The sequence below is a fragment of the Dermacentor albipictus genome, chromosome 1 (genome assembly GCF_038994185.2).
Source record: "Dermacentor albipictus isolate Rhodes 1998 colony chromosome 1, USDA_Dalb.pri_finalv2, whole genome shotgun sequence".
Taxonomy (NCBI): Eukaryota; Metazoa; Arthropoda; class Arachnida; order Ixodida; family Ixodidae; genus Dermacentor; species Dermacentor albipictus.
This window is the reverse complement of record NC_091821.1, coordinates 264416729-264442885: the sequence shown is the minus strand read 5'-3', so window position 1 is coordinate 264442885 and position 26157 is coordinate 264416729. Positions and strand designations below refer to the sequence as shown.

The 26157-nt window shown below is 46.7% G+C and overlaps 2 long non-coding RNA genes across 3 annotated transcripts in view; one reads left to right on the top strand and one right to left on the bottom strand.

Annotated features, from left to right (window-relative positions):
- The window catches only part of LOC135915176 (uncharacterized), a 63860-nt gene extending 59836 nt beyond the window's left edge, over window positions 1-4024 (top strand). Inside the window, exon 4 of the long non-coding RNA XR_010568532.1 lies at window positions 3895-4024. This is a non-coding gene — a long non-coding RNA (uncharacterized lncRNA). The remainder of the gene's footprint in view (window positions 1-3894) is intronic.
- LOC139056886 (uncharacterized) overlaps window positions 375-26157 on the bottom strand; it is a 59733-nt gene continuing 33950 nt past the window's right edge. Inside the window, exons 3-6 of one of the 2 annotated variants that reach the window (XR_011512464.1) lie at window positions 11061-11095; window positions 7809-8056; window positions 2447-2518; window positions 375-443 (exon numbers count right to left, since the gene is read on the bottom strand). This is a non-coding gene — a long non-coding RNA (uncharacterized lncRNA). The remainder of the gene's footprint in view (window positions 444-2446; window positions 2519-7808; window positions 8057-11060; window positions 11096-26157) is intronic. The other variant, XR_011512465.1, reaches the window with a different exon arrangement.

Sequence of the window (26157 nt, the reverse complement as noted above, 5' to 3'; positions counted from 1 at the left end):
GGAGAGTTTACCGAGCGAAGGCGGAAAAGCCCACCTATTCTTCAATGACAAAAAAGAAACTAAATTTATCCGGTGCTGGGCGGAATTAAACCCCCGTAATATATACATCCAGACCCGCGCCAAGCGCAGATTTCAAGGCGGCGCCGCTAGATAGCGCATAGTGTCCAAACGGAAGCGCGAGAGAGGAGGAGCCCGGCTGCAGCACGCGGCTCGTACATGACGCGTTTCAGCGGTGGCAATACGGTGTGTCACTATACATTGCCTCAATGCTAATCACAATAACGTCGACAGTCATCCTAATGTGGTTCCTGACGAAACTTTTATTACAATAGGAATTATATGGAAACTCCAGGCGCGTTTCTGCCATCGTCGTCGGCGTCGTCGTAAGGTTCCGTATAAAGTCCAAGGGCGATGAAATTGTCGCAGCGTGCCGTATGCTGTATCTGCAAGTGAAATCGTGCGAGGTGAGCCGGGGATTGCAGCTCAATCTCGCGCACGCAATGGAGGAAAGCAGGGAGGAAGCGCGCCGCCTCCCGTCGCGCGCAAGGCTTCCGGCGGAGGGTAAAGAGGGGGGACGCGTTGACCTCCGGCCGGCCCGGGCAGCTGCACGCACCCGGCCGCGCCACTGTATCTTGAAAGTAATCGGCGATGGGTACAGATACCGCGCTGCGCTGTGTTTTCGCGGCGTAGTTCGCGTTGATGCGAGCGGCCGCACGAAGGTCAGTTCGGTCGCTACTGCTTCCGCGCTTTCTCACGCCAGCGTTCTAACAGGGAGTTTCCGCGGTCATCGAGTGAGACGTGTTCATGTTGGCTTGTGCGCGCGTGCGACACCATGCATGCTTGTTAATTTAGTTATGTGCTTATGTTTACAAGTTTATACGGCCGATGAAACTATACTTACTTCGTATACATATAGCTGTCCACTAATCTGCTATCGCTATCGATGCTCCGCCTTTCGGGCGTAATGGCAACATATGTTTAATGTAGCAACTACAACAATACTACTACTACTACTACTACTACTACTACTACTACTACTAATAATAATAATAATAATAATGAAATAATAGAAGAAGAAAACCGGCGTAGTATTCAAGAACAAAGCCAACCAAGTGATAATCCTGTGATTTTGAAATATATAGCCTATGCTATTCGTTAAATAGGCAATGTATCCCGATTAGCAGCACATTGTTTTAAGAACTGCGCATGACTAAACAAACTTGAGCTGAGACGCCCCAGGGAACGTTGTATTAATACCTCCGCTGCTCTGCAGATGTTTCGCGTTCTTTCATTTTAAATGTAGAAAAATGTAAATATACGTCTCTCTCATGCCAGCTTTCGTAAACCATTGCTAGCTATCTTGCACTGCCATTTCTCTTCTTACAGGCCACAAAGAACAAAGATCACAGCGGTGAATGTAGTAGGCAGTCCTACTTCCTACACAGGTTTGCCCATTGGTCGCCATTCGTTCGAGGGCGGGCTGTACGTGAATGGCGACGCTCTCACTGCTGCCAAATTTGGACCACTAGGAACGAAATTATCAGCTGTCCTTGCGAGTGTCTTCGTGAGGGTACAGCTATACTTCTCTTTAATAATCTCAGGGAGACGATCCGCCAGCACAGCGGTCAGCACCGCGTGGCGGAGCGCACCTGCGTAAATCGCAAATATGAACCCACGGAGTACATGGCAACTGCGCTGTCGAAAATAACGTTGACCGTCGCTCCGGTTGATACTTTGGTAAGATTATTAAAAGAAATTGAAATGCTGTGAATATTTACACCGCTAAGGTCTATGAACGACAACGTGGTAGCAACGGGGTACTACAAGTCTAATGCACGCTCTTCTCGACAGTTTTGATCTCCATGTGCGGCTCTCATTACTCAAGTAAAACTCTTGGTTGGGCTAGGTGGTTTATGCTTGAATATGTAATGAGCAGGGCGCAAAGATCTGGACAGAAGAAGAACACAAACGACGCCGGTCCTGGAGTTTGTGTTCTTCTTCTATCCTGATCTTTCGCCCTGCTTTTTAGACATTTTCATTACTCCGCTACTGAATGCCGAATAAAATTTATAATGTCTCTCCTCCTTCCTTACGAAATACAGAGGTCAACAGCGCTGAATGAAAAAAAAAGCAGCAAACTGTTGTAATCACGAATGCGGGTAGTCTCAAACTTCTCTTTTTTACAGAGGCCATTTGTTTTTTTCTTAAAATTAATGCTGCACGTTTCTCTTCTTGCGTTCTCCACAAGGAATGAAAGTTGTAACTGTTTGAGAGATAGCTAGAAAGCATACTACTTTATCAAATATAAACGTCATCGGTCCATTGGAGTAATGATCACTTTGTTGGGGGACGTTTCTCAATTTAGTTCAATTTAAAGGGCAATAATAACTCAAATGTAAATTGTTATTTCGACGCGTAGAATGCAGAAAATATTCCAACCACGAACCGCTCTCTCCCGGTTTCGACCGGCAGGATTCATCATTCTTCTTTGAGCCCGGTCCCACTCGCACGGCTTGCCCTGCGCACACAAGTATAAAGAGGCTTGAGCGGAGCGTTCAAGACCTTTTGGCGATGACAATTATCGAGACAGACGTTGCCCCTATTGCGCTTACCTCAAACGCATATTTAGATCGTAGGGGTGCCCGTAAAACGGGGAGCACAGTGCCTGCGGTCCATTATATTTCGGAGGTTGCGTGCTCAGAGCTATTCTTCGGCCCTCTGACTGATGCAGATCACGCCAGCGCTTCGCAACCACCGAACTGCCACCGCGGTGAATGATTTCTAAAATGAACGCTTTTGATTCGAGCGATTTAGAGGCACCAAATGTTCACTATAATCTAAGCCACAGCACAACATTAACCATAGAAGCGGTTTGCAGGCGGTTGCCCTGTAAGAGTTGGAATTATTCCACATCTATGACATTTATTTAAATACAGCTTAAGCTTTCGTGCGTAGGAAGTATGGAATGGTGACAAAGGGTGCAGCCTTAACTAGATTCCGCTGTGCCAACTGCTTGCGCTAGCGCACTAAGTATCTGTCTGGTATAGAGTTCGGTAAATCGGAGGAAATCATCAGATTCAAAATCTTGCGCTAGCCTCTATAAGAATCCGTCAGTTTAATTTTGCAGCCAGAGTCCCGCCACTGAGAAATGGCCGCATGGACCCTTCCAGGGAAGTCCAAAGGCAAGAACTTTTTATATATGTAGAGTCCCTTTGCTCTGCAGAATAAAACCATTATACAAGTCAAGCTCGTTGGCGCCTTCATGCTTACGGTACGCCTTTGGAAATTATGGGAATCAGCTGCTGGCGATATTTTTTCTAGATCCTCAGGGACCGACTTTATTGCCCCCAAGGCTGTAAAGGCTAAAATGCAACCACATGATGATGGGCTGGCCTTGAAGGCATGCATGACAAGGACGTGCACGGATTTACAAATCGCTTAGCTCACGTGCACGTCCTCACTCCGTGATACCTGGGGCTGATTATATTAAGTGCCGGCCCGAACGTATACGGTATATGAAGACAGAATGCAAGGCATCTGATTTTATTTTCGTAAGCAGCTTTTGCTGAAGTTTGGCAAATAAGAACATTAATTCGCAGGTCTATCCTTCCTGTCGTTTTTCTTTTTTTTTGTGGATGAATGGTCGGATCCTGTGTTCTGCAACAAAAGATGGAGGTCGAACTTGTTGCTCCCAGAAATGAAATTTGAAGATGCGGCGTCCCGATCGGCATCCCTAATACTACGTAAATTGTATATGCTCTGTTTAGGCTCCGAAAGCGACGTCGTTATATAGCTATTGCTATTGTTTTTCTTAAGTGCACTAGCTCATTCGTAATTATTGCATTTTTGCGTTTTCGTTGTCATTGGATTGATGCGTGTGCTTTTCTCTTCCAGTGCAGTGCCCCGTCAGCAACTTCAACGAATGTTTGTTCTGAATCATGTAAACACCTACTCCTGCCTGGGTGGGTGACCAACAGGCAGCTGGTAGAGGAGGCTGACAAATGTTTAAATTCGTATTTGGGGGAAAATAAAGTATTGCCATCGATGCAATCTGGCTTATGGTACTGAGTGGCAACTGTGCGCAACCTGAGTCGCCATGCCCGTCTAAGAAGGCGCCTCACCAATCACGATTTTGAGCGGTAGCGTGGACACGTGCTCCCATTTTTGCATGACGGTTGCTTTCTGGCATTACGAAGTCAGACTTACCCTTTCGGAAGTCTTCGGGCGCAGGCGCGTACTCGCTGGCGACGGGGCAGTTCGTTGCTTCATTTTTCGCCCAGTTGTATCCTGACAAACTCATCTAGAAGAAGCGTATTGGCCCTTAAAGACCATATTGAGTAAAATTGTATTGCGGGCGATGATATTTGACATTTATAGATAGCGCTGGTCATCTTAGCTGCAGGCGGTTTAGATAAGACAGAATTCAAGCATCACGCTGTATGACCCCCGCTGACGCGCTGGATAGCACTGACGATGTGCTCGTGCGGTTATTTTCCTGTTTAAAAACATCTAAATCATAGCGTACTTCATGCGAACAGCATTACGGCACGCATTTGCAAGTTCTGTAGCCGTTTCCATGCGGACGCCTGCGATGTGTGCGTTTACGACCGGCACTCATTTCTCGCCGAGATGTTTGCGCATTTAAACAGGGCCCTCTCGTATGCGGGGTCAGTGGTAATTGCTTTCGCTCCGCCTATTAAACCTCAAAACGCACAAATAAAATTTCCCCTCATTAAAGAAATAAAAAGAGCCAAAACTTTCTAAAAGTCCAATTTCGCGAAGCTACCGGCCCTCGGAGGCACGCGAAAATACAGGGAGCGCAAAGGAACGTGGTCAGAGAGGAGGGGGTTGAGGGCCCGGCATCAGAACGACCCTTGAAGGCAGCGAACGCGGATGGGCATCGTTGAAGTGATAGCGGAAGAAGTATTTCGTGCTGGCCGCCCGAACTGTTTCTTCCGGCAATAAAGGAAAAGGCCGAGCGCCTGCGGTGGGGGGATTCGGCGAATGCGTAGTATGTGGGAGAGGGAGAGTTCGCACAGAAATGTAAACGAAGAAATAAAGCGGCAAGAGATAGTGCTATTACAGAAAGCTTCGTGCGCAGCGTCCCAGTTTTCCTCATTTATGAGGCAGCCCGAGGAGCAATGGCGCTGATGCGTTCCTCCAGCTAAATGCAGTGCAGTCAAACGAGATGCCTGCGCATATCCCGGCCTGCGAGACAGCGCCAACCTCTGCCAGGGCGAATTCAGTGGCGTATAAGCAAATACGCGATTACGAAGAACATACATCGAGTGGAACATGAAATAATGCGACGAAGATGAAGGCACTAAAACAAAAAAAAAGCGGGAGTCTTTAGCTCGTAGTTGACGCTTTTCACCGCGTGACGTTGAGGTCAACCGGACGTGCGTCTGGTTGACCTGCATACCTTTCCTTCCTTCCCTTCCTTCTCCTCGTTTTCCATCACTGAAAACTATAAAGACTTGACGAAAAAAGTTGCAGTTTCACCCGAAAGGCGAAGCATCGTTCGCGATAGCAAATTAGTAGACAGCTATACGAAGTAAGGATAGTAGATTTATCGGCCATGTAAACTTAGAAACCTTGGCTCACTAACTGGATTAACAAGCATAGTGTCAGTGCGCACAAGCAAACACGAACACGTCACACTCAATGAGCGCGGACACTAGCTGTCAAAACGCTGGTGCGAGGAAGCGCAGCAGCAGCGAACCCCATGTGACTGTCGTACATTTTCTGCGCATGCCTCTTCTTGTATATATACACACGATGTGGCAACGCAATACTTGGAAGTCAGCGCTGTGTATGTCGTCTATCGCTGTCCTTGCCCTTCGCGCTGTACGTTATTTTATATCTGCAGCAGCAGTAGCGAGCGAAGTTACTTTCGTGCGGTCTTCTATCACTTCAACTCAAGAGCGGCGAGAACACAGCGCGCACAAAGGTATGAGACGTCTGCAGATCCGTTTCAAGATACGGCGCACGCGCCCGCGCGCGGCCCTGCTAAGTACGCACTTCATGGCGGAGTCGGAGCCACCGCCCCCTCCCTCCCGCGCTGCCTGCCCTCTTTCCTCCATATATGGCGCGCGAGATTGAGCCGCCATTGTTAGCCTCCCCTTGCGCCCGTTCGCAAAATGCGCATTTCCTGCTGGAGCACAACGGCGCTCCCCCCCCCCCCCCCTACCTCCCCTTCCCTCATCGGCCTTATGGGCGACGGAAGACGGCGCGTCTGCTATCCGCTTTCTTAAGCCGCGATCGTCGGCTTCCCTCGCCTACTTTCACTTGCGCATATAGCATACAACGTGCGGCGACGGTGCTATCTTTCAGGACAACATTCATTTGCGCTAGATGGTGCATACTTGAATTAGGAAGGAACAGCGCCAACTAAGACGATCACGAGAGGGAGAACGACACAGGACAAAGCGCTTGTCCTGTGTCGTTCTCCGTCTCGTGATCGTCTTAGTTGGCGCTGTTCCTTCCTAATTCAAGGGTGCTATCTTCCTTGGACTTTATCCGGAGCATCACGGTGACGGTGACGGCGACGGCAAAAATGCGGCTGGAGTGTAACTGAATTAAAAACGGAACGCCGACGAAGGAAAATAAATGTTTAGTGAAACAAATTGTTCTTGGTCGGCGTTCCCGCTTGTCGTCATGCCTGTTCCCGATTAGACGGGATTCCGTGATACCCTGGATTTCAACTATAAAGACTAAACTAAAGAAATGGCTCATTTTTTATGTAACGCCTAACAGAATAAACTTGTTCTAAACATATTCAGAAGTGCAGGTTTCCGCAACATGTCTCGCATGCACTCACACGTCCATATAACGGGGACGTTAAATTGACGTTTAATTGCTCACCCACAAAATGACGCTACTAGAGGGCTTTGAAGGCTCTGAGACCGACTTCTGCGTCGACTGCTGCGACATGTTTGAGGAATAGAGCATCTCGGCAACTACCCTTCTGTATGTTCTACAGGAGGAGAATAGTAATAAAATATATATGAATAAAACATTCAATTAAAGAGAAGGCGGGAGTTACAGAAGAAAGGAGAAAGGCAGGGAGGTTAACCCGAGCGGAAAGTCCTATTTGCTTCCCTATACTGGGTAAGAGGGGAAGCGGATGTAGAAAGATAAGAAAGCAGAAAACGAGACAGACACATGATCACAGCCGGTCACGTTCACCGCAGACTATCACAGCACATGATCACGTACAGCACAACGAGCACCAATTTAGGCTACACCTGATTGTGCCGGTCTGTTGTCCTTAAAAACTGTAGCAATGCCTTCATCGACCTCAGCTGCGATGGCTTATCAGATCGGCATTTCAAAATGGCTTACTCTGATAATGGTCTGTGATCACAGTGGGATATCGCAGTTTCGAGCGATTGCCTCTGAGCAGTAGCGAGGACAGTAACACAGAACATGTCAACGGGTCTCCTCGCGACCATAAACATTATGTGTGATGACTCCTACTAGCAAACAACAGCGCTTCTTGAGATACAGTTTTTTCACGTATTCATTAATTTGTAACACGATTATCATTATTTGCTTACTTCAGCTACTTTGAATCTATCTATCTATCTATCTATCTATCTATCTATCTATCTATCTATCTATCTATCTATCTATCTATCTATCTATCTATCTATCTATCTATCTATCTATCTATCTATCTATCTATCTATCTATCTATCTATCTATCTATCTATCTATCTATCTATCTATCTATCTATCTATCTATCTATCTATCTATCTATCTGCCTGCCTGCCTGCCTGCCTGCTGACTCGGTGACTCAACTTGCCTGCTAGTTTGGGCCACTAGGTATGGGCTCGTGTCCGTGAAGCCGTCGTGGTCGTTTCAGCCCCGTCATTGCAGCTTCATCATCGGACTGTCGTCATGCCGTCGTCTTCATGCCATCGCCATCAGAAATATTAAACATTGAGCAGGTAAAGGAAACTATGGAAAAAAGATGACCTCGAAAATCGAAGCAGCCGGTCAAATCTTATTGTGTACGGTTTTGCAGAACAGGAAGGTGAAACGAGCGAGGGCCTGCAAGAAGCCGTAAACAATGGTATTATCGATCAAAAACTCGAGCTTGAGCCAGTTGCAATTGCACTAATGCATCGATTGGGAATTGCATAGCCCAACAAGTCTAGGCCAGTTATATTTAAACGACAGAACTCGAGGCAAAAAAAAAACACCATAATAAAGAATAGATACAAATTGAAGAACACTGCCTTGTCCAGTAGTGAATTGCACGAATGCATCGATTGGGAATTGCATAGCCCAACAAGTCTAGGCCAGTTATATTTAAACTACAGAACTCGAGGCAAAAAAAAACACCATAATAAAGAATAGATACAAATTGAAGAACACTGCCTTGCCCAGTAGTGAAGATTTTTCGCGCAAGATACGGGAAGTCAGGAGAAAGCTTTGCGACAGTGCAGAACAAAACCGACAAAAACACGAGAAGGTATCACTTGCTTCTAACAAACTACATTAATGGCAAAGGCTTAGTTTGCAACGATGAGAAAAATGACACAGTGCTCCACCAAGAAAAAAATAAAATAAAAGAGGGGACGACACAAGAGCCGGCCTTTCCCTCGCTGAAACGCACAATCAAAGAAATAACTGTGTTAAATATAAATGCTAGGGGTATCTTAAACAAAATCGAAGCTCTCGAAAATCTTTTGCTTGAATATGAACCAAATATTGTGGCAATTACTGAAACGTGGCTCAGACCGCACGTCTACGACCACGAAATCGCGCCCCCAATTACTCCGTTATCCGTAAGGTTCGTTTGACACGAGGGGTGGCGTTGCTCTACTGATAAAAAAAAAATTATTTTTCTTTCATCGTTTTGCCACATGACTTAGAAGCGGTTGTGTTTTGCAACCTTGCATGTGATTCGGGGACTGTGTTCACTGGATGTGTTTACCGGAGCCCGTCATGAACGCATATCCGCTATTCAAGAGCTCATGCAACAACACGCGCGAAATTTGAGAATATAACTGATGGCTGACCTCAACCTTGCTCACATAGACTTCAATACCATGCATCACTCATCCTCAGCCTCAGATTCTCTGTTTGATGCCATGCTAACGTTTAACCTACAACAAATCATGACTTAACCTACACGCACACAAGGCACAGTACAAAACATTCTGGACCTTACTCTTCTCAGCCAACACTTCCTGCAAGTGCTATCAAACCAGATGTTATTCAAGGCATCTCAGATCCCAACATATCAATAAGCACTTTGCCACTTAGTAGTACAATAACAAATCATAGCGAAGTTTCAGTAATAATCAACTTTCACAGGGTAGATAACAGCAGTGTGCTAACACACTCAGACCACGAGTTGCACAGCTTTTCACAGCTGGCGTCTGACGCATCCTATCATATAAGTACTCTTTGGATTACGTTCAAATCAATTGCATTTTTATTTTGTATTGATAAGTATACTCCGGAAAAATAAATAAAAACAGCAAATGTCAAGCCCGTGGATCACACGAGAGGTTATTCAGGCGAAGCGCCGTGTTAATCAACTTCATAAAAAGCAAAGAATAATCCAAGCCACACGAGAACTTCAGAACTCCCGTGCGCTATAGGAGATCTCCGAAATAAAAGCAAGACAGCAAAAAAATATTATTTTAACGTAACTTTCGAATTTCCTTACAAATAATTCCCACAGGTTCTGGAAACACTTCGGTAGAAACGTAGTGGAGCTACAACTGTCTGCGGAAGAAAATCAAATGAAGACTGATTCATTTAACATATTTTTCCAGTCAGTATTTACAGTAGAAAAAGAGAGTATACCCTCGATTGATTCATGCATTACTATGAGCATCGATGACTTAAACGTTACAGATGCCGGTATCTTGAACCTGTTGTTGAATATTGATTCTAAGAAATCTAGTGGCGCAGATGGCATCCCAGACGACTTTCTTAAAAGGTACGAAGAATGGTGCAGCAGATATTTCGGCTTAGTTTTCAGGAAATCTTTCCAATAAGCTAAACTGCCATCAGACTGGAGAATACCTAAAGTCATACCAATACATAAATCCGAAGATAATAATATGCTACCAAATCATAGGCCCATATCTCTTACCAGTACATCGTGCAAGATACTAGAACATATTATATTTAAACACATTACAGTTTTCCTTGAATGAGTAAATTTTTTCCCCTAACCATGACGGATTCCGAAATGGTTTATCAACTATTACACAATGGACTGAGGTTGTACATGACCTTGCGCTTAGCCGGAATAACCGTGGCCAAACAGATATGATTCTACTAGATCTATCAAAAGCATTTATTAGTGTGTGCCATAATAAGTTAATTGCAAAAGTGGAAAGCGTATTAGGTAGCAGGCCCATCACCTGTTGGATTAAACATCTTTTGTTAAACCCGATACAATTTGTATTTTTCGAACATGCAACATTGAAAACAATTTCTGTATCTTCAGTAGTACCACAAGGATCAGTTCTTGGGCCATTGTTATTCTTAATCTTTGTTAATGACATTGCAGCGAACATCGTTTCTAACATTAAGTTTTTCACCGAAGACTGTGTAATTTATCAAGAAATTAACAATCATGCAGACCATCGTTCTCTGAGTGCATCCCTTAACGTAATATCTCAATGGTGTGACCAGTGGAAGATGTCAGTTATCGTAAAAAAGTCCGCCGTAATCATCGTGACCAGAAAAAAAAATCATCATATTTTGTCTAGGCAATCCACAGAACAGCCCTAGTTAAAGTTAATGAGCATAAATATGTAAATGTCACGTTTACTGCTGACCTTAAATGGAACTTTCACATTGACAATATTGCGGCAGCTGCACTACGTCAACTATTTTTTTAAAGGATGCCTAAAGCTAGCACCCACCCCCCTTAAGTCGCTCGCCTACGTGACATTCATGAGACCAATCCTGGAATATGCAGACGTGGTTTGGTTCGCTCACACGATGACTAACTTAGCCAAACTGGACGGAGTGCGAAAGAAAGTAATAAGGTTTATACATAATAAGTACAGGCGCAGTGACTCACCCACTCATCTTCTAGCTGCTTCTTGTCTAAAAACGCTATCAGAGAGAGGGGAAGAAGCACGTTTAACTTTTTGTTCCAGCTTCTACATAACAACTTTAAAATAGACGCATCTAATTACATATCATTTTCCGAATCTCGAACTGCACGTCAAAACCACCCCAATAATCCAACCGAATATTCCTACAACAATGAAGCTTTTAAATCTTTTTTCCACTGGCTATACGGGAATGGAATCAACTGCACCCATCCATCGCAAAAACCAAAGCACTTTCTGAATTCACTAGTGCAATTGAAGGTACTAAAAGACTAGAGTTGCACTAACCACATGCTATGCCACCCCTTACCCTGAATCATTGTTGGTTGCCTCTTCGGGGAACTGTTATTAATGCTTATTATTATTTTTAATGTATTTTTTTATTTTTACAGTTCTGTCCATTATTTCTTACGTTTTACAATACTGCAAAATGCATTGCCTATACTTATGTAACCACTCCTGTGTTTTTATTACTGTAACCCTTTTTATTCTACATTTAATATACTTGTACTATTTGCACATTTGCCTATTTGTATACTTTCCTATCTTTTTGTATTGCCCTCCTGCTATGCTCTCGGTTGAGAGCAGCAGCATTGAAAATAAATAAATAATAAATAAATTAAGTCGTTTTCATACCAGTGTCGTTATGGCGTCTTCATCACGCTGTCATTATACCATCGTCATCATTTTCAGAAAGGCCATCCAATTTTCGGTCACACCGTCATCTTCTTAACGACTTCGTCATTCTATCATAATCATGCTGTCGTCGTGTAATCGTGATTATGCCGCCAGTGAAATGCCATTGTCGTCACTGCGTGGTCGCTACACAGTAGTCGTCGTCCATTTGTCGTTATAACTTCGTCGTCATGACGTCGGGGTCATTCCATTGTCGTCTTTCTAGCTTCGTCATCCAATTCTCATATATGCCATCGTACACTTATAGTCATCCTATTGTCGTCACGTGATCATCGTCCCGCTGTAGTCGTTATGCCATCGCCATTTCAGAATCGTCACCCCAATGTCATCATCCCGTCGCCGTCATATTGCCTTTGTCGTTCCGTAACAGGTATACATTAATGACATAAAATAAGAATCGTAAATATAGACGAATAAGAAGGACAACGAAAAAGAAATTCTCTACTCGTCATTCCATTGTCGTCACTGCATCGTCGTTATGCAGTCGTTGTCGTTGCAGTCATAGTCATAGCCGGCCCTGGCGATCGAGTGTCATAGCAAGGGGGGCCGGTCCCGGAGAAGGCGTGTGTCGCATGTACCGGGAGCAGTGAAAATGTAGGAATCACGGCTACAGATTGTAAATAAAGGTGTTTTCACCAATAGTCTATAGTGTGTCGCTGCACTTTTTAATGCTAATCGAATTAACATCATCGTGAGACGCGTTCTGCCGAAATTTGTTTCATTGTGCTGTCGACGGTACCCGCGTTATGCACTCGCATATGATCTGGCCGCGTACTATAGGTCTTATCATGTACGGCATACTCTTTGAGCGCCGACTTTCAGAGATGAAGCATTACCTTGCAGCAAGCATGCAATAACACACAGAAACAGGCACGTGTTCTTTTGGGTAAACATTTCCATTTCTTGTAACGAGCTCGGTAACGAAAGAAGACCGGAGCTCTTCGACGAGGTTTAAATCTCAGCAGATGGGCGTTCTCGGTATTTAGTAAATGGAAAGTTCGGCTAGTTGGTGAGTGATCATCATACCTTGCTGGAGAAGCAGCGCACTGACACGAACACAGTGAAGACAAACAGGAAAAGACGACACTCGCTGCAGCGAGTGTCGTCTTTTCCTGTTTGTCTTCACTGTGTCCGTGTCAGTGCGCTGCTTCACCAGCAAGGTATGATGATGTCCTCGGTATTTGTTGCATCGAATTGCCGGCGCGGCCTGGCTTCCAAATAAACAGCGAAGTGCTTCTACCGCGGCGCTGCCGCTATGGGATCGCATTTACTTTACCGAGCACACGTCACTGCAGGTCAAATCAGCTAGCACAGCCGCTTCGTATTTACTTTTTCCCGTTCCTGCAGCTAGACGAACCCCAAAGACGGAGTTTGCACAAAACGCATTATGTCTGCTCGCCTGGCGGCCCAACAATAGCGATACGTGTCTTTCTGCCCACTAGAGGTATTTTTTGCGTGGTATATTGCCTCACTGGCGCAAGACTAGCTCTTTTCTTTTCGTCAAAAAAAAAAGAAAGAAGACACTGCGATTGAATGGAATATGCTACCGCTTGCTGAAATTCGGCAGACCCACTCGGCGTTGCTCAATGCCGTGCACTCGGCAGAATGCGTGCAATCTTCCACACCTAGCGGAACTGGTCAGAAGAAGGCACGCGTCCTGCTTGCGCAAAGAAGAAACTTCTCTTCCTAAAAAAAAAAAATACGACCAGCAAAAGAAGAAGCGATTTTTTGAACCCGACTATATTTTTGGGTGATTGTAGCGCCTATATAATAGCAATAGCTGTTTACTTACCGCTGTGAAACGAGTCTGGCTGTCAAAAATCAGGTCCCCTCGTAATTAGTGTCACCAGATGATACGTAGTACTGCTCGATATACATTCTTGGAATCTTTAATGAACTAAATGTTTCGATTAAAGTAGGGTTTTAGTTTGTTTACGGGAAGTTGAGGGCTAGTGTCATCGCTGTTAACAATGGTTTTAGAACCATTGTTAACAGCGCTGGCACCAGCAATCAACAAAATTAACGACAACAACAATGACACAAAAGAAAGAAAGAAAGAAAGAAAGAAAGAAAGAAAGAAAGAAAGAAAGAAAGAAAGAAAGAAAGAAAGAAAGAAAGAAAGAAAGAAAGAAAGAAAGAAAGAAAGAAAGAAAGAAAGAAAGAAAGAAAGCTCGAATAATTTAAGAATGGGTGTATGCATGCTCAATGAACGTGATACCTTTCTCGCTTGCTACTCTTTGTGATTGAAACTTCGTAACTCCAATGTTTCAATAAGCTTAGCGCATCGCTAGCGGACAATTCCATTCCCTCTATAATTCGTAAGGGTCGACTGGCGAACGCTTACAACCGAAAAAGTGGCGCTTAACCGGCCAAGCGCTTCCTAGATTTAGGAGTAAAGAGAAATATATTTAGGGAGGATGGACTTAAAATTACTTATTCGGAAAAAATGCTTGTAACTTTGCGCAGTGGCATTTCATTAAGCGCTCGCGATAGCAAACATTGAACAAAAGCTTTTCTTGTCGACAGGATTTTGGTCAAAGTAGAAAAAAAAATCCCGCGATGTAACAAAAGGGCATAATAAAAAGATGTTCTATTTCCCCCATGAAAATTCAGCTCACAGCGAGGCCGTCGGTATTGTCGCGCCTTTAAATCGTATACGTTTGTGCCACAGCCAGTTTCTGTCTCCTTCCATTCGCCATTGCTTGACATACGAAATTACGCAGCTTTTTCAATTTCCGTACAACTAACTTCCTTCTGCCTTCGTAATTTTTTTTCTTGTCCTTTCTATTGCTCAGCCGTTATGGCAGCGAGAAGCCCGCATTTGTGACGGCATAGCTGCTGCACAAGCAGTATGATGTTCCAAACGGCAGATCTTTGCAAAAGTCCATTGCCTTTTACTTCTGGGCGTAGGAAGATATTCGCGGGCGTGTGGTACTCACTGCACGACAGCTGAGAAATAGCGGCGGAGTAAAGGTGGATGCGCTAAACGATGCGCTGTTCTTCGGCAAGAGAGGTGAGCTCGCGCCGCCTCGAGGCTCAGAGGACGTAAGTGCGCCATTTGTATGCTCAAGCGAGCAGCGAAGATGGCGCACTTATTTTGCGTGTTCCGGGCAATTTTTCACTCTTTTGTTTTGCCGCATTCACGTGGGAGCGCAAAAGTTGCACTTAGAACGGGACAAAAGCGCAGAAATAATAGAAAAAAAAACGGTCCGGCAGTGGAGCGAGGAGCGCGCTCGCTTCTCACACGCAGCAACAGAGCCCGGAAGGCAGCCTCTCTCTCCAAAAAGCAGCGGCCCACACGGCCATCTCAGGAACGAAACACGCGCGTGCGCGCTCTAACAGCGATGCAGCGAGCAATTTAATTACACTGAAACAAACAAACACGCGCAGAAAGGAGAAGACCGTGAAGAATGTGCTCCTCCAGCCGAAGCCACCACCGGCACTTCTCGCGGACTTTGGGCCACCGCTGCAGGAGCGCGGTGAGCGCAGCGGTCGGAGTAAACATCCTCGCGTTGCCGTGGACCATAGCTGTGTTCACTATCCTCCCTGTGTAGCTTTCTTTCTTGTTTTCGTTCTTTCTTTCTTTTTATGTGCTCTTTGGTGCGCTGCAGCTTTGTCTCCTTTACTGAGGGATCTTCTTTGTTGCGCCAAGCCTTAGACACAGTCATGAAGGTTTGCGCCGCGCCTTCGCAAGGCCGCGGCCGAATGAGGAGTAAAATAAAACTCGCGAAACGGAACTGCGCTCTAGTAATGCGCGGTGTTTGAGTTTAGTTTGTGGCTGAAGAGAGAAGGCCTCCTCCGTTATTCCTTGCCGTTGCAATCCTGGATAGTTTGCTAGGTGTGCCCCGGAAGGAACTTGGAACGGAATCCCTGGAATGCTTGAGTGGCGCATTCGGCCGACTTGTCCATGCAGCTGAGATTTTGTGTATCATTCCCGGTGTTGCAATGCTTCATATTTCTAGGTTCGGATAGCTTTCTCCCGCTATGAGAGCGCTCGCCACTCGCTTTTTGAAAGACTTTCTAAAGCCCCGTTCCGAGCTGACTGGGAGCCGTGGAAAAGTGCCATCGACTTCGACTGCTGCCGCTAGTGTCATTGTGATTTGTCTCTATTTTGGTCTACCATTCTTGATTTCCTGTCGCGTCCTTCCCACAGACAGTTGCTAGTACTTCTCATGGCAGCTATGTGCCGTGGTCGCTATGAAACTGCACGTTTTAGACAGTGCACAGTGTAACCTGCCGTATAGCGTATAAGTGACACCATCACGTTTTTAGACTCCGTTAGAAGTCTCTACATGTTTTCTTTAATGCAAGTGTGACAGGCGGACTTCTTACTTGTTTGGTTGCCGGCTTTGTTGAATAATCAGCCTCTCTCTGCTGGTGCAAATGACCCCAGGTATATGTGCCACTCTAGAAATATGCCTTTCATAATGATGTTGCTTAATTCAACTGCCTTAAAGAAGCAGCACTGAATAGGCTCGCAGTCCTGTTTGATGTTCATAGGTCTTGTGGGAAATATGATGATTGTCGCTGCTGTTTACGTCAAAGTTACAATAAACTCTGGCTAGTGGCGTGATTGGACGTGCAGCAAAGCTGAGCATCTCAAATCATGTCTTCTTTGTTTGCAGAAGTAATTTATTTTCCCTTCCACTCCCTGCCCCGTTAATCAAGTTCAATTTCGCCCCCGCAACATGTTACTTCCCTGCAAAATTTAGGTGCTGCAAAACAGAGTGAGAATTGGATTTGCGAAGAGAATTCGAAGGTCTGCATAATATGGGGCGTCGAACTTGTACTTTTGGCCTGCCGAAAACCACCTTGCGTTCGCAAACTTCGAAGAGCCTGAAGAAGATGGGCGTGCCATGCTATGCGAAGGCTTCGATTGCCCGAACTGGCTGTACGCGACCAGCGAAAAGTTTGCGCAGAGTCATCCATCTTTCCGACGTGCGTCACACGCACCTTGTAAATACCACGTGCGTGTAAAATTGACAGAGATTTCTCGCGTACTGTATGGGTAGTGAGTACGTGGTGAATATCGAAAAAGCTGAGCTTAGGCCGGTGGTACTATGCGTCGGAAATGTCCCTAGCATAAACAATCACCCCTAGGAAGAAGTGGCGAACATTCACTTATATTACATTCTTAAAATTTTCAATGAACCCTGTTGCCGCTAGTGTGGCGTTAGGGCAAGGAATCTACCAAGCCCATCGACTGCTAAGTCGGGCTGTAAGAATGAAGGCAAAAGGGTTTATTGGCTTAGTTACATGGCTCCAGTTACGGAAGCTCACTCTATGCAGGAGCAAGTTAAACGTCCGAGTTCATATCAAGACCCTCTGTCCCACTGCTCGAATCCCGTCGTCTTCCCTAGGCGAGTCGACTAGGGAAACTGAAGACTGTTCAGCAGCAAAACCCAATCCTCGGATCTGCGCCCATGCTCGCAACACTCCGCAGTAACCCTGCCTCCGAAGCCCGACGTTAGGGAATATGCGGCAGGATAGCAACCTGCAAATCCCAGGTCGCCATCGTTGTTCGGTAGCATTGGATGGGGGGCCCCTTCATCCTTAGTTCAGGCTGTCAGGTAAAGGTGGGATGGCGGCCTTTTGTGGACCCGTCAAGAGTCGGTGTCCACGTAGCTTTGACGCCTGGATTAGCGCTGATGGATGGGTGGGTGTTTGCCTGGTGGAAAACGTCTAATTAACGCTTTTGTGATGTTGACACGTACCAACCCGTTTAGCTGGGGCACGCTTCTACCGAAGTTTTTGTGAACCCAGAGCAACGTTACGCAGGTAAGGTTTTATTGATGAAGCCATCGAGAAAATTATGTACGATATCAGTGTCACGTGGTGTGTTCGGTCCTTGCCTTGCGAAAATGGGCGTGGACCTCGCAGAAGGTTTCACGAAACGCCACACGTGATTAGTATGTCCGCTGTAGAACTGTGGTAGAATTCTTTGTCTGGTCACAAGCGCAGTGACATGTTTCATGATATGAAGAAGTAATCACCAGGAGGGTGCAAATAACCAAGATTAAACATTGCGTGGCAGGTCGAACGATGGGTAGGATTCTGAAAGCCTACTGGTTACCGATGAACGAGAAGAGCGGAACCGAGTGGGTCGACTTTACCGATAGTTACAACCACATGAAGACCAACAGACAGATGCTCGCAGCGTTAAAGAAAGGAAATGCGTGAACGCCAGATGACGATTATTGTTTGGGGACAAAATAAAACCCAAAGGGCGTAACTTTTTTTAGAGTGTAGGTAAAATGATTCATCAGCTGATGCTATTCCTTCATCATTTGAGGTTGGCTTTTCTGCTTCATGAGTCACCAAGTAAAGAAGCACGCTTTACAGGAGATCAGAGCCGTTGTTTTGTGGCGAGGCTAAAAAACTAATGCAGCCATTGAAGGAGTTGTTGAAATCTACTGTAAGTTGATGACATTCTCGGTGGAACGGGCACGTGCTTTGCTAACGCACAAGGCTAAGCGGCCTAGCTCTGCTGATGCTACCGGGGCCAGCGTTCACCGCGGGACCGAAGGGCGCTCCGGCAAACAAGCTGGAAAACGGGTTTGACCCTTCGTAGCCCAAGCGTGGCCCGTGCAATGTCTCAGAAGTGTTGCGCACATTCATAACTCGGCGGCAACCGCGCGGGTGTCAGCTGCAGTGCGTCGTCGTCGGGCGCCTGCCATAATAAATGGATCCATGGGCCGCGACGCCGCCGCCTTACAAGCAGGTCCCGGCAGGAAAGGAGGCGCGTCAGCGCTTGAGTTGAACACTGACTCGGGCAGGAGAACTGGCCGTGATTGATCGCTGGACGTCGGGGGAAAAGTGTTTAACGTCGCTTCCTCGGGGTGGGTTTTAACGCCGCAGGATCGGCAAGAAAATGGGGGTGGGGGTGTTGCATAGTGCTTCTAAACAGTGTGCCGTGAGAGACGTGGCATGTATACCTGTTTCAAAGCGCTTGCTCGCTCGGCTGTGCACGCGTATGCATGCGTGCGCTGCTGGGATTCCACGTATGGCTACGCAGTCACGCCACCCTCGCGGCGCGTCGCCGGCAGCTGCCTGTCACAGAGGCAGCTCGCTAGGCGCAACAGTCAGTTTTTCAAGAAACCGGGAGTAGGCTGAGTGATGACGGTGTGGTAGCGGCAACCTGGGATGGGAGGTGTGCGTGTGTGTGGGTCGGAGGGAGGGCGGGGGTGGAGGGGGGTTAAGCCTACTTAACCCCCCTCCACCCGCTGCCATACACCGAGTTTAGAAGACGGTGGGTTAAGACCTTCGCTCGCGTCGACCAGAAATGGAGGCGCTTTCGGAGGCGACAGCTCGCGTTAGTCAAAACGCTCAAAGCTGGTACACTCGTGTGGTTTCCCGGAGCGTAAAGACCACAAACAAAGCTACTCTGGGTTGGCGGCAGCTTGGCAGTTTCAGCCGAGTTCATGTCCGTTTGCCTTTAGTTACAGAGTAAGGCTGGCTGGCTTCTGCTGCTTTCGAGAAGAATCTAATTAAAATCCTGTCACCGGCACGACTCGTGGCTAGCGGTGAAAGTAAAAGTGAGAGGAAACTTAGAGCGCCTGCGCAGCTTTGCACTTGATCGCGAGTGACGAGAAAGAAGGCCAGAGATGAGAGAGGCCGCGTTCAGCACGAGAGCAGGGTTTTCTGCGACATGTCTGATGGGCCACTAATGTGGTGAGGCGCGAGTCTGTCACTAATCTAGAAGCGCTTTTTATTGTCTTCTTCGCACCTTCTTCTTTACGCTATATTCTCCGAAAAGTAATCACGAATATTACATGTTAGGCAACTTCAAGAACTAGGAGCTGTTCTTTGCATCGCCGCTTCCGCGTGGCGGACAAGTATATTGGCAAACTTCAAAGTGCTGTTCGTTAGCTTAGAAAAAATTAAGAATAATAACAAAAAACAGTGCAACAGTTTTTGGCTTTGAAAATTGACGGGTTTTATGCCGGTGTGACAACATTGCGGTCAACCTTTCACATGGCTACGTGTCTCTCCTTCTCACTTTCCCAAGGTCTTGCTTACTGTTTGTAGTCGAACCAATAACTAACACTGCCAGAGAAAATGCGGGCGTGGTATAAAAGACGCCGGCGACAAGCACTTGGTGCAGCGGCTTTCCTCCACATAGTCGCAATAGTGAACAGGGCACGTGCTAACGAAAATGACATGTAATGGAAGGCCAGTATCAATTCCCATTAACAATTGAAAAATGTGTTTCTCGCTTCAACCCGCAAACAGTAGCCCTTTCAGCCACGCCAAACCAACTGGACAAGCGCCCGCTAATGGAAAACGACGTTCTTGGAAGCTGGCCTGCACGAACATCAGCGCGAGCCGCTATGAAGGCACTACTGCGTTATTTAAAGCGCACTGGACATTGTGACAAATTGTGACTGTACACTGTGTGACATAGTATGTAATAGTGGGACGTTGACACTGTGTAACACCATGTAACGCTTTTGCAGACTGCGTGATGGCGCCCACAGAAACTGTTCCGTATTGTGTGTGCGCGCGTTTTTTTCTGTTCTTTCTCTCTCATCTATCGCATCCCTTCCCCCTCCCCCGGTACAGGGTAGCCAACCAGAGATGGAAGGAAGGAAGGAAAAAGTGGAGAAGGAAAGGTAGGGAGGTTAACCAGTATGGCTTAACCGGTTTGCTACCCTACACATGGGAGAGGGATGGGGGAGATTAAAGATGGGGAAGGGGGAGAGGGAGAGAGAGCACATATCACAGCACACACACATGGTCCGTTGGAGTCCATCATTCTGGCATGGTACGCGACGTCACTCTCACAGCCGCTTGTCCAATCCCGTCTCTTTCAAAAACCGAAGTAGTGCCTTTGTCGCCTTCACCTGCGATATCTTCTGTCGGCGGCATGTGAAAATCGTGTCGAGCGACAATGGTCTACTGTCAAGGCGCGCTAGAACAGATGCCAGGGACTGTCGCTGAACGTTATAGTCAGGACAGTCGCACAGAACATGTTCCAGCGTCTCCTCGCAAAGGCAGGCATTACAGAGATCGTTGTCGGCCATTCCAATGCGGAAGGAGTAAGATTTGGTGAAAGCCACCCCCAGCCATAAGCGATAAAGCAGGGTCGCCTCTCTTCGACGCAGTCCAGTTGGCATATAGAGATGCATCAAAGAGGGCAGGTGGTATTGACGGTTGCTCTGGGTGGTCTGGCTGTTTGGTGTGCACCATAGAGATAGCGTGATCTCATGTGCAAGCACTCGAAGTCTGCTAGCTGCGTCGGATCGTGAAAGCGGTATGGCCTCTTCTTGTGCGTCCTCAAGAGCTGCCCGAGCGGCATTATCGGCGTCTTCATTTCCAGTGACGCCGCAGTGACTTGGCAGCCACTGAAACGTCACATGGTGTCCTTTCTCCTGTGATGTATGGAGTAGGCATCTAATATCGAATACGAGCTGTTCGAATGGCCCGCGATGCAGAGCTGATAGTACAGATTGTAGGGCTGCCTTTGAATCGCTGAAGATTGACCATTGCCGAGGTGGCTCCCGATTGACGACACGAAGTGCAGCGCGAAGAGCAGCTAGTTCAGCAGATGTCGATGTTGTTGGGTGGTCAGTCCTAAATCTGATGGTAATAGCTTTTGCTGGGACAACCACAGCACCGGACGAACACTGGATGTTTGTGGAACCATCGGTATAAATGTGTTCCCTGTCCGCGTACCTCTCGTGCAGAAGAAGCAGAGACAGTTGTTTGAGCACAGGCGACGACAGTTCAGACTTTTTTCCGATTCCTGGTACACTGAGATGGACTGTAGGGCTGATAAGATACCAAGGGGGTATCGATGGTTTAGATGCAGCGGTGAAGCCCGATGGCAGTTTGTCGTTGTATTTGATGATAGTTTTAGCGAATGATGATTGGTGCCTGTCCGAAGGTAGTGCTGGAAGGTGGTGATAGGTGGCACGTGCAAAATGTCTGATGTGCGTTCTCAGGGCTTCCACCGTAATGTGAGTTCGCATTGGATGGTCCCGAGCAATCGCAATAGTTGCCTCTGTTGAGGTGCATCTGGGCAAACCAAGGCAGACTCTGAGTGCTTGAGCTTGTGCTGCCTGCAGAACACGAATATTTGTCTTGCAGGTGTTGGTCAGTACAGGTAGACTATATCTTAGAAAACCGAGAAAGAGAGCTCTGTAGAGTTTAAGCATTGCGTCTACTGACATCCCCCACGTCTTTCCTGCCAAGTATTGAAACAACTGGGAAGTTGCTGTCAGGCGCCGTTTCATGTAGGCCACGTGCGGGCTCCAACAGAGGTCTCGGTCAATTATTACGCCAAGGAATCTGTGGGTTCGGACATAGGAAATAGTCCGCCCATTGATTGAGATGATATAAGGCGTCATCGGTTTGCGAGTAAATGCTACTAGTGCGCATTTTTCTGGTGATATGCTGAGTCCCTGTTTACACAAGTAGTTCGCTGTCAAAGTGGCCGCTCTTTGAAGTCGCGCACGTATCTGAGGACGTGTGACTGCCGAAGTCCAGACACAGATGTCGTCAGCGTATATTGAAATTTTGATGGTAGTTGGCAAGTACTCAGCAAGTCCAACAAGAGCGAGGTTGAATAGCGTCGGGCTGAGAGCACCGCCTTGAGGAACGCCCCTGCTGGTATAGCGTCGCGTAGTTGGGCCATCGTCAGTTAACACAAAGAATGATCTTGCAGATAGGTAGCTTGCAATCCACAAAAAAACTCGACCACCTAGGCCAACCGTCGCAAGGGCGTCGAGAATGGCCTCATGTAATACGTTATCGTATGCCCCTTTCACATCTAGGAATAAAGCTGCAGATAAACGCTTACGGGACTTTTCGTGCTGGACATAGGAAACGAGATCAACTACATTGTCGATAGAAGAGCGGTCACGTCGGAAACCAGCCATGGAAATCGGATAAATCTTGTAGTATTCAAGGTACCATTCCAGGCGGCCAAGGATCATCCGTTCCATTATCTTTCCTACACAGCTGGCCAGCGCTATTGGGCGGTAAGAGGTGAGCTCTAATGGGGATTTGCCCTGCTTTAAGAGTGGCACCAGGCGGCTTACTTTCCATTCGTCAGGAACATTTCCCTCCTGCCATGAGGAGTTGTAAAGGCTCAACAACTCTATCCGTGCGGACTCTCCGAGATAGCACAAGGCCCGGTATGATATACCATCCGGACCCGGAGATGATGAGCGCCTGCAGAGAGCTAGAGCCGCTTCGAGCTCCTCCATTGTAAAAGGAAGGTCCATGCGGCCATCACGTGAATTGGGGACGTCAGCTCGGGTTGGAGGATCTGGACGAGTAGCTTGGTCTGCGATCCGCGCACAAAAGTCTTCTGCGACATCGATGTCTTGCCGCCCTTGGAAAAGCGCTAGCGCCTTGAATGGGAAACGCCGTTCCGGAAGGCAACGCAGACCTTGCACCGTTTTCCATATGTGAGACAGTGGCTTGCGGGGGTCGAGTTTCTGGCAAAACGTTGCCCAACGTTCCGACGCTAATCTATCCATACGACGCTGAATCTTCTTTTGCATCCTCCTGGCTGCCCTAAGGTCATGAATTGATTTCGTACGCCGATATCGACGTTCCGCCCGGCGACGAAGCGCTCGAAGGCGCTCTAATTCTATGTCGAAGTCATTCCGCGTGGAAGAGGTCGTCATCATGCGAGTGGCGTTTTGCATCGTCATTTTAATCGTTTGCTCTAACCCTGATGGTAGGCCCTCGCGGCAGGCATCTTCCATCTCAGATTTGAAGTTGGCCCATTGAATCGTCCGAATGGTATTCCGTAAGCCTGATCTAGACGACAAGCCTTTGATGTTCAGATAGGTGGGAATGTGGTCACTCCCATGTGTCTCAATGTCTGGAAACCACTTCACACATCTGGCGAGAGAGTTGGAGACGAAAGCAAGGTCGAGGCAGCTGCCGTATGTCACGCCGCGAAGAAAGGTGGGGCTACCATCGTTCAGGAGAGTAAGGCCATAGTTGTGGGCGATGCTTGCTAATCTTCGTCCTCTTGCATTTGTCCGTGTACTTCCCCATGCTGGATGGTGTGCATTGAAATCTCCTATGATGACCCATGGGGCGGGACAAACACTCAAGATATCCGCAAATCTTTTGGTATCGAAATTGCAGGAAGGCGATATATACACGCCTATGAGAGTAAACAAGAGTTTGTTCCTTTTAACTGTGATGCATATATATTGATTGTCGTCGTGGGGAGCAATTGGTTGCAAAACATAGGTGAGTTCACGACGAACAAAAATGACGATTTTGCTGCATGCACCATTTGTTGATGACATGATAAATTCGTATCCTGACAGTCTTATTGATTTCGACAAGTTGGGCTCACAAATGACGATGAGGGGAAACAGATTGGTGTACACAAACTGCCGAAAATCTGAAATTCGTGATTTTAGCCCTCTGGCGTTCCATTGGATGATGGACGCAGCCTTGACTTCTTTCCGGAAGGATGGGGTATGGGTAGCCATCTTTCTAGTTGAGGGATGCAAGCACTGGGCCTAAGGCGTCCAGCACTTTAAGTGCTGGATAACCAGAGATAATTACTGGTTAACCTCCATGTCCTTCCTTTGCATTCCTCTCTCTCTCTCTCTCTTGTTACACCGGAAAGTTCTCGTTTCAAAAGAATGCATGTCTACAGCCAAGAGGGGCCATGAGATTGAGGTACACTCCGTGGCTCTGTTGCTCAGAAGCAGGGTTCCAACTTGTTGCAACCGATAAACGCTGAAAAAGCAAATATATATAAAAAATGGTGAAAACCAAAAAAGACAAATTATTTGTTTGTTTTCTGCACAGCGTATTTCGTCCGATTGTGCGTGATAGAAGGCTACTATTTTGGCAGCCGCGCATTTCAACGCAGGACAACTAATTGAGGCAAGTGCATCCTCAGGTTTAATAATATAATTTATTCGATCATTCAGAGAAACTTAGTCGCCAGCTCATCGTCTTCACTTCATCTTGCGTGCCTACCGCGTGTCGCATCTACTTTCGTGTAAAACAATAGCACCTGTCAAACAGTGTGGTCACGAGAGCACTCCAAAAGCCTGAGTTCATAACACTTCCGATAGCCTTCTGCATCTATCGCCGCTCCTTGGCAATTCGACAGGTTATCGCATCGAATTACATCGAATGTTTCTTTTACAAAAGGAAAAGACACCGATTCGAACTTTCCTAGAAACAATCGAAAATCAGGCTTCATATTCACAAAAGGCTCGTACGCTACAATTACCTGTAAAAAAAATAAATTCTGCGAATCCTGATGCTGGACATGTTATTAGCGTAGGCGGCTGGTGGTCAATGGCGAAAGTGCCCTTACGAACGAATAGCTTTGTGAATTTGTCCCCAGAATTCTATTTATGATGTATGCAACGTGGCACTTATTAAGACTGTCGCTACGCCTTTTGTCGCTGTTGTTAAGCTTTGTGAATAAAATACCGATGAATAGATGGTGGCCTCGAACAAACAAACAATAGCAGCAACTACAACAACAAGTGAATAACTCTGCCGCATGTGTGCCGGAGCCATTGCGACCGCTGTGCACCCGTCTCACTAAGGTGGAAGCTCTGGAGCAATGTTCCTCAAAGTGGGGTCCCGTAGATCCCCGAAGCCCTGGAGAGGTTTGAAGGCGGTCCGCGGGGACTGCTTTACAGATGCGCCGCTGACGACCTTTACGGCTTGCAAAGGCGAGCGAGACACCGGCGAGCCATCTGAGACGTCCTGTGTCCGCAAAACTTACATTCTTTTCACCGATCCTTAATAACAAAAATAAGAATGAACTTTTACGTTAGACCACACTTCCGACTACGTCATGTTTCCGGGGATGCATGTTTTTAGTTAGAATTCATTTCGCATTTCTTATCGACATATTTTTCCGTGAAGTCAATATGAAAAGAAAATCAAGACAATACCTGAATAGCCTGTGAGCGGGTCAAGGTATTCCTGACGGCTCAAGTGAAGCTCCATGGAATCCTGCCGGTTGGTTTTAAAGCAGCTGCTGCCGTATCGTTGGCTTCATAGGGTATGCAAGCGGGAACGCGAAACGATGAAAAAGCATATTTGTAATGCACTTAAGCAAATCCTTGACGTGCTTGCAGCATTCTACTTCAAACAAATAGAGGACTCTCGTCTCAGTGATATATGAGAGAAAACAGAACTTTTCGCCTGAGCGATGCGTGCGTCTGCCGTTGCTAAAAATATGCTTGCTAGCTGCTAGCTAAGGATTTTGTTGCAGATATCTCTTTGCAAATACCGTTTTTCGTCTTGTATATGCAAAAGAAAAACATATACAAAAATGAATAAAAACAACCTGGGTGATGCTACAGGCCTCGAGTGCATTTTCACACGCGGGAGGTTGCGCGTGGGCCTGCAACGTTA